The following is a 13,925-nucleotide window of genomic DNA, read 5'->3' as shown; positions in this document are numbered from 1 at the left end:
TTATCTTCATAACAATTCAGAACTGCTGTTGCTAAAAATGATCCCATAATCCATAACAATAATCTCTATATAAAATGTAGTAAATTTAGCACAAGTGCCTCACACCTCTGGGGTTAGGGGTTCGATTCCCATCACCACCCTGTGTATATGAAGTTTTCATGTTCTCCCCATGCTTCAGGAGTTTTTCTTTCGGGCTCTCTGTGACCCTGAAATGACTGTAAATTCCTGCAACTGTTTAGATGTAATCTAATAGGAAAATATCTTTTTTAGGCACTTCAGACATATCACGTCTTATCTATAGGCTTAAAGCTTTTACTCTGCAAATGAGCATTAATAAGGCACTTGTTTAAAGGTATATATTAATACATTTCTCAAAGATTTAGGTATACTTTGTTTATTGCTACTCAGTATGATTTTGCTTGATCTGTGAGATCTGTATAAGACTAATAACTCTAGGTGTTCAAAACCCTCTGTACAGGTGTTACAAGTGTCTATGTGTTTCAAAACCCTGGTCTGACAATGTACATTAATAAGCACAGGCCAGTACATTCTATAAAGCTAGAAAAGAGTGTAGATATAGTAATCTACATACAAACTTTGACTCTCACAGACTCTACATGCCAAACAAAATCTACCATCTCAGGTATTTTCACGATTTGTAATGAAATTCCATTTGCTCTTGAATGTACGGCTGAGGTATTTATGGCCAGGGGAATTATACACAGTGGAGTAACCTAATAGCAGGACTGCAAGTGAGATACGTGTAAAACATCTTGTGATACTGAGCAGATAGCACTCTGTTTTATTAGAGGATTCACTCTGTTTATCTCTCGAGTGTGGGATTTTATGCAGTGTATAGAGCCACTCATACAGAGTGCTTGTCTGCTGATGGAGTCAGAGGTTGATTTGTATTTGCCACAACTGCTGTCTACAAGGCTTTATTTCTCCAGTGCTGCCACATGCTCCTTTTAGAACAGCTAGTGGTGGAGTTTGCCAAAGCAAACCTTACAGCGAGTACATATTAATGCACCACCTCTTTGTAGTATCTGTGTGAACACACACACACACACTTGAAAAAAAGGCATCCATTGAGTCAGAGAGGGCTAACGCTTCTGTTAATACCTGCTTCTGGTTTTATCATAGTGGAAACTCTGAGAGGGGAGGAAGACCACTTTGACGGCCATGATTTTTCACCACGCTATTTTTCTTCGGCTTTCTTTTATGCCGTCCTTTTTTAAAAATGAGCTCACCGGTTAGTCCCCATGAGCTTTCCGTGGCACACTACTTAGCACTCATCAATCAGTGCTGATGAAAGACATGTCACATTTGCACTGAGAATAGTGATGACTAAAACAACGAACCATTCTGATTCAAGCCATTCCTATTTGATTTAAATTCACCATTTTGAGTGGGGGACTTGGCTCCTAGATGAGTTCTTATGGTTCACTGGGTGAGGAGAGGGTGCTTGCAGGTCAAACTCTGCTTATTTTAATCAGAGGAGACTCATTTTTGTATTTGTTCTCTCTGCATGTGTCACAGAATATCATGTTAATGCTCTGTGTGGGTATTTCAAAGAAGGGAGAATAATTCAAATACAAGGGAGACGTTTTACTCTAGTCAAGCAAATAACCAGCAACACCTGATGATGCAGAATTTAGGTCTGTAAAATAAGCCTTTTCCCCCCTGATTGGTCATGCATGATGCACACAACCAATCAGACTTGCTCCATTTAATCCCGCAGTAAAATTGTACCTAATTCCGACATCAATGTGGAACTCTTGATTGAAATCGAAACAGTCAGAGCAGGACTAAATCGTCTTCCATTGTCTTTAGGAAGTGGTTCAAGATCCGCAATTTCAAGCACTTATGTGGTGTTCCATTCACTTTCCTGAACATGCTCCACAGCTTTAGAAGGTTAAAGGTTATTTACTTAACTTTCCTTATTTTTAATCCCACTGCCTTTTACATACCCACACTGGGTACACGGTCACATAAGTGGCACTTTAGAAGACCTCAGAATTATAAGGGCCGTCTTTGCTTAAGATTGAGTGGCAAATAGAACTTCATTCAAGTTTTTGATCTTTTAAATAAAACATCATTCCAATTGCCATCTTCCAAAAGACATGTCTGAGAGATTTATTACGTTTGTAATTCATTTAGATGCAGCAAAAAAAAAAGATTACTAAACTGTACCTTTCATTGTCGCTGGGGTACCTTCCGGGGTATCTTTTGTTCTTTAAGTGCAGGGTACCTTTACAATTTTTCTCCAAATGGTGATAACAGCGATTAGAGTGCTCACTAGAGAGCTCAGGCGCTAAGGCTGGATGAGGAGGCCTGGGGTGCAGTCAGCATTCCAGTTCATCCCTTAGGTGTTCAGTTGGGGTTGAGGTCAGGGCTCTGTGCAGGCCACTCGATTTCTCCTAACTCCAATATTATCAAACCATGTTTTCCTGAACCTTGCTTTGTGCACGGGGGTATTGTCAAGCTGGAACGAAATTGAAAAGCTACAGCATACAAGGACATTCTATAAAATTATGTGCTTCCAACTTTATTGTAACAGTTAAGGAAAGAACCACATTTTTGTGACGGTTAAGTTATACAGTATATGACATGCAGATTTATGTAATACAGTGGCTCCACTCCACAGAGTCTAAAACTTAAGGTTCCCTTTAAAGCAAGGCACACTTTAATATCTTAGCATGTTAATGTTTACAACACCCGTAGTTTGTTTTGCCCTTCTGCTTTTTTTATATGGGGCAATAATACAAGAAGCATTATTAAGAGAGCAATCTGGCCCCCCAAAATCGCAGGCTATGCTTTCATCTCTCATATGGTGCGCACTAGGTCGGAGCTGGCTGGTTGGATCGGAGCGGACCGCTCACACCCCTGTCCTGCTTCCACCTCGGCGGGAGTGCGCGCTCTTGGCCGCTCGCTCGCGCCGTTTATGGCCTCACTTCAAAGCCCCCTAGCGCAGCTCTGCCAGAGTGCACCACATAACTCAGCCAACATGAAAGTATGGCCCATCGTAAATTTCACGAAAAACTAAAACAAACATGCTGGAGCACAACGAGCTTAATATGTAAGGAACTGTGCCACAGGTTCGGACCCGAGCTCATGGCTCATGTTGAGCACGTAGTCAGCTGTTTTGATTTGGGCTTAATATGTTTAAGTGTATTTTCCGTATACAAGCTCTCTCTAATACGTACACCTACAGCACTGCAGAGGTATTAGAGTTTTTTTTTTTCTTTTTTCTTTTTTTTTAGGAATGCGTATAATGGGGCCAGGGAATTTTTTTGGCGATGGGATTTTATTTTCCTCAGTAGACTTTGATGTGGATCAACGTATTCTCTGTTCTTTCTTTCTGCCGCGGAAAATTAGAAGCATGCATGTCAGCACAAAGGTCAAGGGCAAAACAAGCTGTTACAATGAACTTACTTTTTTTAATTGGAATGTTTTACCCAGTTTAACAGTTACACTTAATGGATAATTAGTGGGCAGAGTTGCACAGCCATCTTTAACAACTCTCTTCTAACCTCGTTGGACCCAGCAGTAAATAATAATCCATACTCAGGCTGTGTAAAAATATGACTTCAAAAGAAACTCCACTGATCTCCACTTAGCATTTCAGTCAGCCTTAAAGAAAGTAATGAATAATAAACTTTAGTCCCATATATTATGCATCAACAGAATTTTTTTTTATGTTTATCTTTTTATAAGGAAATATAGATATATTATTTATAAAGCTTTAATATGTTTTATATGTATACACCAATCAGGCATAACACCATTATGACCACTGACAGGTGAAGTGAATAACCCTGATTATCTCCTCATCATGGCACCTGTTAGTGGGTGGGATATGTTAAGCAGCAAGTGAACATTTTGTCCTCAATGTTGATGTGTTAGAAGCAGGAAAAATGGGCAAGCGTAAGGATTTGAGCGAGTTTGATAAGGGCCAGATTGTGATGGCTAGACGACTGGATCAGAGCATCTCCAAAACTGCAGCTCTTGCTGGGTGTTCCCGGTCTGCAGTGGTCAGTATCTATCAAAAGTGGTCCAAGGAAGGAACAGTGGTGAACTGGCGACAGGGTCATGCCCCACCTCACAACTTAGAGGACTTAAAGGATCTGCTGCTAACATCTCGGTGTTAGATACCTTCAGGGGTCGGGACTGTTTTGGAAGCAAAAGGGGGACCAATACAATATTAGGCAGGTGGTTATGGCTGATTGGTATATACATACATATATATATATATATATATATATATATATATATATATATATATATATATATATACACTATATTGCCAAAAGTATTCGCTCACCCATCCAAATAATCAGAATATCAGAATCAGGTGTTCCAATCACTTCCATGGCCACAGGTGTATAAAATCAAGCACCTAGGCATGCAGACTGTTTTTACAAACATTTGTGAAAGAATGGGTTGCTCTCAGGAGCTCAGTGAATTCCAGCGTGGAACTGTGATAGGATGCCACCTGTGCAACAAATCCAGTCGTGAAATTTCCTCGCTCCTAAATATTCCACAGTCAACTGTCAGCTGTATTATAAGAACGTGGAAGTGTTTGGGAACGACAGCAACTCAGCCACGAAGTGGTAGGCCACGTAAACTGACGGAGCGGGGTCAGCGGATGCTGAGGCGCATAGTGCGAAGAGGTCGCCAACTTTCTGCAGAGTCAATCGCTACAGACCTCCAAACTTCATGTGGCCTTCAGATTAGCTCAAGAACAGTGCACAGAGAGCTTCATGGAATGGGTTTCCATGGCCGAGCAGCTGCATCCAAGCCATACATCACCAAGTGCAATGCAAAGCGTCGGATGCAGTGGTGTAAAGCACGCCGCCACTGGACTCTAGAGCAGTGGAGACGCGTTCTCTGGAGTGACGAATCGCGCTTCTCCATCTGGCAATCTGATGGACGAGTCTGGGTTTGGCGGTTGCCAGGAGAACGGTACTTGTCTGACTGCATTGTGCCAAGTGTAAAGTTTGGTGGAGGGGGGATTATGGTGTGGGGTTGTTTTTCAGGAGCTGGGCTTGGCCCCTTAGTTCCAGTGAAAGGAACTCTGAATGCTTCAGCATACCAAGACATTTTGGACAATTCCATGCTCCCAACTTTGTGGGAACAGTTTGGAGCTGGCCCCTTCCTCTTCCAACATGACTGTGCACCAGTGACCAAAGCAAGGTCCATAAAGACATGGATGACAGAGTCTGGTGTGGATGAACTTGACTGGCCTGCACAGAGTCCTGACCTCAACCCGATAGAACACCTTTGGGATGAATTAGAGCGGAGACTGAGAGCCAGGCCTTCTCGTCCAACATCAGTGTGTGACCTCACAAACGCGCTTCTGGAAGAATGGTCAAAAATTCCCATAAACACACTCCTAAACCTTGTGGACAGCCTTCCCAGAAGAGTTGAAGCTGTTATAGCTGCAAAGGGTGGACCAACGTCATACTGAACCCTATGGATTAGGAATGGGATGTCACTTAAGTTCATATGCGAGTCAAGGCAGGTGAGCGAATACTTTTGGCAATATAGTGTATATATATATATATATATATATATATAATAAACCTTCTTTTACACATTAAAATAAGAATAGTAGCGGTAATGTTTGCTGTGGCTACTGCTAAGTGTATTGAGTTGTTAAAGATAATGCCCCATGTCCTTTTAAATAATGTCTGTGTAGGATTCTGAGGGTCCATGCAGTATAATGTTGCAGTCGCTCCTATGATCTATAGTGCACAATGGCCCTGCAGCCCGATCTGTGTCATATTTGCGTGACTCCACATCCATGTATCCGGCCGTGACCCTTCGTGGCTAACACTGTAGAAAATAAAATAAACACTGGCAGTGAGTGCCTGCTTGTCTTCATTTTCCTGTCCACTGTGTAACAGCAGCACCTTGATGACCTCATTCCTCACTCACCCTATAATCCTCTCCTCTTACTAGCTTCCCCTGAGCGGGGCTTTGGAGTTTGGGGAGCACCTGCTTTCACCGGTGCTCTTATTAACAATAACACCATGGTTCTTTCTCTCTCTCTCTCTCTCTCTCTCTCTCACACACACACACACGCACACACACACATGCACACTCTCTATCTCTACTTGAGACAGGTTTCCATTACACTGGGAGGGGGAACCAATGTTTCCTGTCCTCTGCGCCTCCGCTCTCGCACAACTCTGCCAATTCCACTATTTTTGGAAAATGGAGGGCCAAAAGAAAACGTTGTTGGGACATTTGCACTACCGACTCTGAGCTTGAGGTTGACTTTGGACCAATGTAGCACTCTGGAATCGATCTTCACACTTTGTTTTGATGGACTTGCCATGTGGAATGAAAGGAAAGCAAGAAAAGACGCAAGAATGTGAGAACAAAAGAGAGGGAAAGGGACAAAAATGATGCAATATGCAATCAGTAAAATGACATAATACTATACAAATGTAATCTTTGGTAATTGTGAAAATACGATATCCAGTTTCAAAACTACCTAACAGAGATGATGAAATCAGTGATTCACTTTTGAGACTTGGCTTCAGAGGTTCAGCTTCATAAGGCGTTATTTCTTATACGTGGGACCTTCTGACCCAAATTGATTCAATAAAAGTTGCTTGGAGCTACATGTTCAAAATTGGAGATGATTTTTCTTCCCTTTTTCTCCAGAGTTCAAGTGAAGTATGTGATGCTGATATGGAGATTTGGAGGATTTGTGCTGCGTGAAATTCTATAGTCTCCAGGAGGGGAGCAGCTGGGTGGTTCCTGATCTAATTTGCAAACTCTTTTCTATTCCACCCTCACATTCTGTTCCCAGATCATTAGATTGTGATGGCTCATCCCAGGGGTCCAGCTCTCTCTCTCCTCCATCACATCCTGGTCCTCGTGTTCACTTTTCTTTGAAATCAGACACTGTAGTGAATAAGTTATTTATTATTCTCTCCCCTCTCCAGTCATTCTCCTCTGGAGGCAAAGAGATAGGGAGAGAGATCAAGAAGAAAGGAGGGTTTTGTTGGAGAGAATTACCGAAGTTAATGAATCTCTTTCTTTTCCTTTGTCTCTCAGTGGTATCGGTCCCGGATCTGTGCTACTGAACACACAGTGGCCAAATGTTTATTTGGGGGTTAGGCAAATTAAACATGTAGAAGGATGCCAGAGATCTGTTATTTTTTGCAAAATAAGGGATGTTTTTTGGGGGAAAATATACAGTAGAGACTTGTCACTGGACCATTGTGAGATCACTGAAAGTATTTGAATCAGTTGTGGTTATGGTGTGGCAGGAAGTTGGCTTAAGCAAATCACCACAAGTTTTTGCTCCATTCACAATTTTCAGTCCTGGGAGCTTAAAGAAACCCTCACTGCATTTACTGGTTCTACCTTACATTTAAAAAATATTCCTACTTTAAAATCCTCTATAGAGCACTTGTGTTTTTATTAGTAAAATGAATCCCCCTTGTTCCTTCAGTTCTGGATAGCAGATATGAAGAATCTGCTTAAAATTGAATGACTGGCTATTCATCATTTTATAGTCTTATAACTGATTGAGGCAGTATCACAGATCAGCCTCTCTGTGATCTTCAGAAGAGTAACTAAGAGGAACAAATCTGAAACCTGAATTCCAATCTGGCTCTAAAACCCAGCAAGCACAGGAAAACAGAAAGGTGATTGTGAGTGTGTTTATTGCTGTGCGTGTGTGTGCACAAATGTGAGAGGGTTGGGGTGTTAGTAATCCATCCTTTCCATTTAGCTCTGTGCCAGGGCCTATTTTGTGATTCCTTACAGGTTGAGGTTAGGGTTTGTGCAGAAGAATGAGTGAATAAAGGTCTTATATATGGTGTGGGTGTACATGGAGGAGTTGACGCTAGGTATTCACTATGTTTCATGACAGGGCAGGAAGCAAACGTCATTGGGAACATACTGAAAGGATGCTATTTATACTTGTTTTGCAGGTATTTGATAGAAGTGTAACACTTAAAATAACTTAAAAGTGTAACACAGGTAAAAATTATCTGTACCTGTAGCTGTATCTGTTTAGTATTCCAAATATCTGTATCTCTATCTGTAAACCTGAAGTGGCCATAAACTAAAATAGTTTCTCTTCCTTTCTTTTCTTTACTTCTTTCAATATATATTTTTGCAGGACTATACTGAATCCCATTTTCGCTACAGTTTTTATATTTCTTTCTATCTGCCTGCAATTTTTCTAACAAATGTAGCTGGTTCAACAGTATTTCCTAAAATATGAACAGACTTAATTTCTCCCTATAGACCCTGACCAGGCACTTACTAATGATTCACGATCAAAAGCTGTAGATGCATCACTGCAAATGCATCATTCAATTTCATGTTAATGAATGCGGTATTTCTTCTTTCTGCAAACTTTAGATCTGCCTGCTTGCTTGCATGAAAGTCCTGCTTATGTGATCTTTTCCTTTAATTCACACTTCTAGTCTCAAAAGGTGCCATGTGAACCTTTCTGGCATGAGAAAAAAATGATCAACAACGAGAAGAGTATACACCATATTCCTTTCCGTATCTATTCATTCAAAATAATGTGTCTAATGTGTCCTTATAATAAGTAACGGAAGAGAAAAAAAGTTTTAAAAAATGGACTAATATGTCAAGTTTCAAGGTTAGTGCTTTAGGCACTGTCATCGATAATGGTGTTAAGATGTGAATATCAGCTCCAGGTGGGTGTCCTTGAGAACGTGCAGACAGGGAATTTATTATTCGGTGAATAAAAATAATGAGCAGCAATCATTCTTCAGATAACTGAGTGTCCAATGCTCCTGCTCTTGGTATGATGTGGATTTGTTGTATGATGAGATCAAACAGCCAGAGAACGCAAATCTTGACTAAAGTCGTCCAGACCTGGACAGCGAGAGAAGGAAGTGAAATATATTAAAGCAAGATTAATGGTGTTACCTCTCGACCAACAAACAGCATATGCTTTTACTTTATGTAGAAACATGATGTAGCAAAGGCAGGAAAACTTTTTTTGTTAGGGATGAATATTCCTGTGTGAACAAGGCGCTGACTTGAATACCGAATCCATTATTTTCCATCTTTTGAGAAATCAGTAAATGTGTAAAAGCCATTTTGCCCGTGTGGAAAGTGTGTGTGTGTAAAGTGAAGAAACAGACATTGGTGCTGTTCCAGAGCCATATAGAACAAGATTCTGGATGAAAGGATCTAGGGGGCTGAATGTGTGTGTACGCATTTACATGTAAATGTAAATGTAGCATCTATATGTGTACGCTTTGGGTTTATTTGTTTATTTGGTTTTTATTTTTATTTTAAATTATCTTGGCTTCCTTGATTTGCTTTCTCTACCCAGATCTCCAGCAGCCCCAGTGAACTGTGTTCAGTACACCCACCTGTTCAACCAGGTGCTCTAAAACTTTGTTATTCTAACTGAAACCTAAATTTGAGGTCTGTTCAATGAACCCTTTAGTCACAGAAGATTGGTGGAAATGGACTGTAAAGGTCCACAGGTGGGTAGATGATCTGTCAGACTAGCCAGCTATATATACAGTACTAGAGTTATGGTTCCCACATGCTGGACTATAGAATGGTAACTGGATGATTTCTTCAGGTTAATGTAATATAATGATTAATCATAACCTGAACACGCAGCCAATACTTGTAGCCATTATCTGCAATTGTTATTGTTAAGTACATGTTTTTAGCTAAAGGCTGTTTTAAGTGGTAGGGAATTGTGTCACAAAATGTAGACGATTCTTTAATAAACAGGTCTTTGGGAAATTTCTATCTGACTCCAATAGAACCAAACTGCAATCAATATGGTGGTGGGGGCTCAAAAGGCTTCTTCAATAATACAAGGGAAATATTTCACAATTTTCTAGAATGTAAATCATTATTGACACAGCTTTTGGAAGCGTTCCCATAAAAACATATGTAAAAGTTTCTTTTGCTGTCGCTTCCAACATTTTACTATATCAATTATTAAAAAGATTAATGTAAAATTGTCCTGCTTCTTTTCCTCTCTGGTTTTTTTCTCCCCCTCTTTTTCACCCTCTGTGGGACACACACTCCAGGACACTGCGATATGTATTTGAGCGAAAGGAATCTGGTTGCGGAAGACTGCATTTACACAGTCATGCTATCCCATAATACGGATATAATGTGCAGCTGCGAGCCACAGTAGGACATTTCTGGATGAACATATGTGTGGAGGCCTTGAAGACTCGAGTGATTCACTGTGACCGGGTGCGTTTGCTTAGTATCCTGGCTGCAGCCTCCTGGCTCCCGTACGCTTGCTCTGATTAGGTCCAGGTCAGAATCTACCACGCCACAGAGACCCCACAGACACTCTGAAAGCTTTTTATTCCAAAACATCTTGCTTTGTCGGTGCAAATCAGTCTCATGGAACTGCAAACACAACTCACTGTAGCAACAACGATAAAGCTTCATCGTCGCATTTTCACTCTGTCCATAATCACATATTGCTTCCACTCCTCGGCTGTGAGCTGTGAGTCATGGCCCCTGTGGATGCTGGTCATGACCCATGTGCTTCAATTGCTCTCTTTTGTCTCATCTAATCTGTCGTCAGCTCACTCAATCAGAGTGACTTCACTTCTCTCTCCACCCCCATTCGGATGACATCACGCCCTCATGTGGCTCTAAATGGACCGAATGCCGCTCAGGTCCCGCGGGCTCTCACCTTGGATGCAGCTCCAGAAATCTTTCTCAATGTTCATATGTCATCGCCTGCACTGAGCTCCAGAGCTGCTGTGGAGAGGAGCTCCGCTGTCCAAGTTATCACAAGAATGTTGAATGTGTGTAATGAGGCGATGAAAGGTGGCATTGAGCTTGTTTTAAAGCTAGTGCATTAGGTGCATTACAAAAAGTGTCTATCCCTCTTTTTTCTCTCTCTTTCTCTGTTACTCTCGCACCCTTCTGTGGGACTCACAGGAAACTGTGATATACATTTGAATGAAAGGAATTTCGCTAAGGCATTGAAATTTCCTCTTCCGGCCTCTTCGGATTCATCTTACCAAGGCGCACACATTTACAGTAAGAGTTCTCCTAGCTCTTATCATGTAAAACAAATGCCTGTATTATAGTATTTTTTGCTATGCTCAGGTGGTTGTGACTTGATTAATCATTTCTTCATCCTGTTTTGTATGCCTTGTTTTCTTCTCAAAAGGCAAAAGACAACAACTATCATCTTCCCTGTAGGCAGAACAAGGGAAAACAAGGGAAACTGTTGACATACAGATAATAGTGATGGCTTTTGCTTGAGCGATGACATGATGCTGGTTGTTGCAACACTGGAAGATCAAAACCAGAGAGCAGGGTGTGGGTTTGGCTTTCAGATTCCTTCTCCACCCTCTGTGTTATTTTTTTTTTCAGCCTCATGGCCCCCGAGGTACAAATATGCAATCAGCGAGCCCATGAGGGAACCCATTGTGAAAGTTCTGGGGTAGTTACACAGAGACAAACACACCAAGTGCACCTTTCATACCTTTCTGTTTATGAGAAAGTCTTCTCAGTAAACACTACACACCATGCTCAGGAAAGAGAGACAAATACTCAGCACAATTCAAGTCTGTGTGTGGTGAAAGGAGGGCAATGAGTTTATGATCCTGTTTGACAAATAACACAAATACAGTCATCAGTGAAGCTGCTTCATTGATGATAGTAGCCCAAGTGAGGAAAGCCGAGTACACTTCAAGCTGAAAAACAAAGAAAAGAATTGTCCACTGAAATCATGCTTCAGCAAAGAGAACACACGCATAAGTCATGACGTCAGTTTTCTTCTTTTTTCGTTTACTTTTTGAATGGTTAGGGATTGCCTGCTTGTTTATATTTGGTTTTTAATGTTTTGCATTTTTGCTGCTATGACAGCAATGAAACTGAATAAATATTATAAATATAGAACTGTCGGCATGAATGAATCTGCAGAGTGTAAGCAGAATTGAAAGAAATTTAAAATAAAATAAAATAAAAAATACACTAGCCATTCCCTTTGGTCTAGGCAGGTCTTATCACTTGTGTTAAACTGGACTAGTGTCATTTCTTGAACAGAGACAGTGTTGTTTAAGTAACTGACAAAGTTATTTGTTTGTTTGTTTGTTTGTTTGTTTATTTTTGTAGAGTGTTTTGTACCTTTGGGCAGGCCATTAGTCTTATGGACCCTGATATAGAGCTACGATTTTGTAATAATTACACTTTTTAGACAAAAAAAAAAGAATGTCAGGGATTTTCTTGTAATGTCGGAAGCAAGAGTGACAGCGAAAGTCTCAAGAAAAAACATTCTCCAAAGATACTGAGAAAACCTACCAGCTAATTTCTTTATAAAACTGCACAAAATAAAATATACCTGAGTCTACAGATGCATTTTTTTTTAAAAAAGATTTCAGGACTGTCACTGAAACCGGGTCCCCTCCAGGTGCTCCGGTGTCCTCCCACAGTCCAAAGACATGCTTCTAGGCTGAGTGGAGTCTCTAAATTGCCCGTAGTGTGTGAGTGTGTGTGTGCCTTGCACTGGGTTGGCACTCCATCCAGCGTGTATCCTGCCTTGATGCCCGACGCCTGAGATAGGCACAGGCTCCCCGTGACCCGAGTATAGATCGGATAAGCGGTACAGACAATGGAAAAAAAATGTCACCTGCATTATATTTAAAAGTATCAACTATTTAGACATAATGCCACAGAAGGAAATACATTAACGTTAGAATCAAAGGAAGCCCATGGCACTTCGCTGGAGCTCTGTAAACGTAAAACAGCTTAATCCATGTCTTGTTAACAACATGGAAATGAATATGTCTACTTTTCATTTATTTTTGGTTAATGGTACATAGGCCACAATGACGTCACTTTTTCTGAGCATCTGAATATCCTTCTCATCATATGGAACATGAGCGATACCGAAATGACTGAATCTGCATCTGTGAACAAGCCTCAAATTACCCAACAATAACAAACATGTTATTTTCAAATCAACATAATTAGTGGTTATTCAAAAGTTCCTTTCACACTAATGATTGGTTTGAAGATTTATGGCTTACCATGGTGTGACTCACCATTTCTTTCCAAAGAGATTGCCTCAGCCTCATCTGATCTGATGTGCCCTATGAGGGATGAAGACAACACAAAGGGTGCCTCCATGTCTTTACATAATTCCCTGATGTTCCCCCCCCCCCCCCCATTCCTCCTTTGGTCAGGATCTGGAGGAAAGGAGAAGCCTCGTGATGCAATGCTATATTGCAAAGCATGTGTGTGTTTATAGAGTTCAGCTGTGAAGGAGGGGAAAGGGCAGGTTCAAATTGTTCACTAATGCATTAATACTACAGCCATTTATAAATAACTGCACACCTTAGAGAGCAAGAGCAAGCACAGCTGTGTAAGTGTGTGCATGTGTATATTTGTGCAATGTTAAAACAGAAGCTTACTCTATGTGTGTGTGTGTGTGTGTGTGTGTGTGATAGAGAGAGACAGAGAGAGAGAGAGAAAGAGAGAGAGAAGAGAGAAAGAGAGAATCACACCATCTTGTTGAGGAGAGCAGAATAAATGGCTCGCTGCTTCGTAAGCTGTTTAAATCCCTGTCAGTGTGTTTTGCCCCTGAACACCCCCACACATACCCCTCCCCCCCAGGCCAGAAAAACAGGCAAACGTAGTATGTCAAGGCCACTGATGTCATCTCTCTATGGAGATTTGAGAACCATGTGCTTGGGACTTGTACACAGGTCAAGCACTGTATGCCATGAATAGAGCCAAAGACTGAGAGAGCACTTCAGGTATTTTCACCAGAGCAGAAAAAAAATGGTAGAATAATAGAGTGTACAGCCAATGACACACTAACAATATGAGTCATGACTGTAAAGACTGTAATGCGCTTTAGTTAATGAAGGGGAGAAACACATACAGATGGGATTAAAAAAATAAAATCAACA

Source organism: Hemibagrus wyckioides, linkage group LG01 (assembly GCF_019097595.1).
Source record: "Hemibagrus wyckioides isolate EC202008001 linkage group LG01, SWU_Hwy_1.0, whole genome shotgun sequence".
NCBI classification, from domain to species: domain Eukaryota; kingdom Metazoa; phylum Chordata; class Actinopteri; order Siluriformes; family Bagridae; genus Hemibagrus; species Hemibagrus wyckioides.
The sequence above is the reverse complement of the archived record's forward strand: the minus strand, read 5'-3'. Positions refer to the sequence as shown.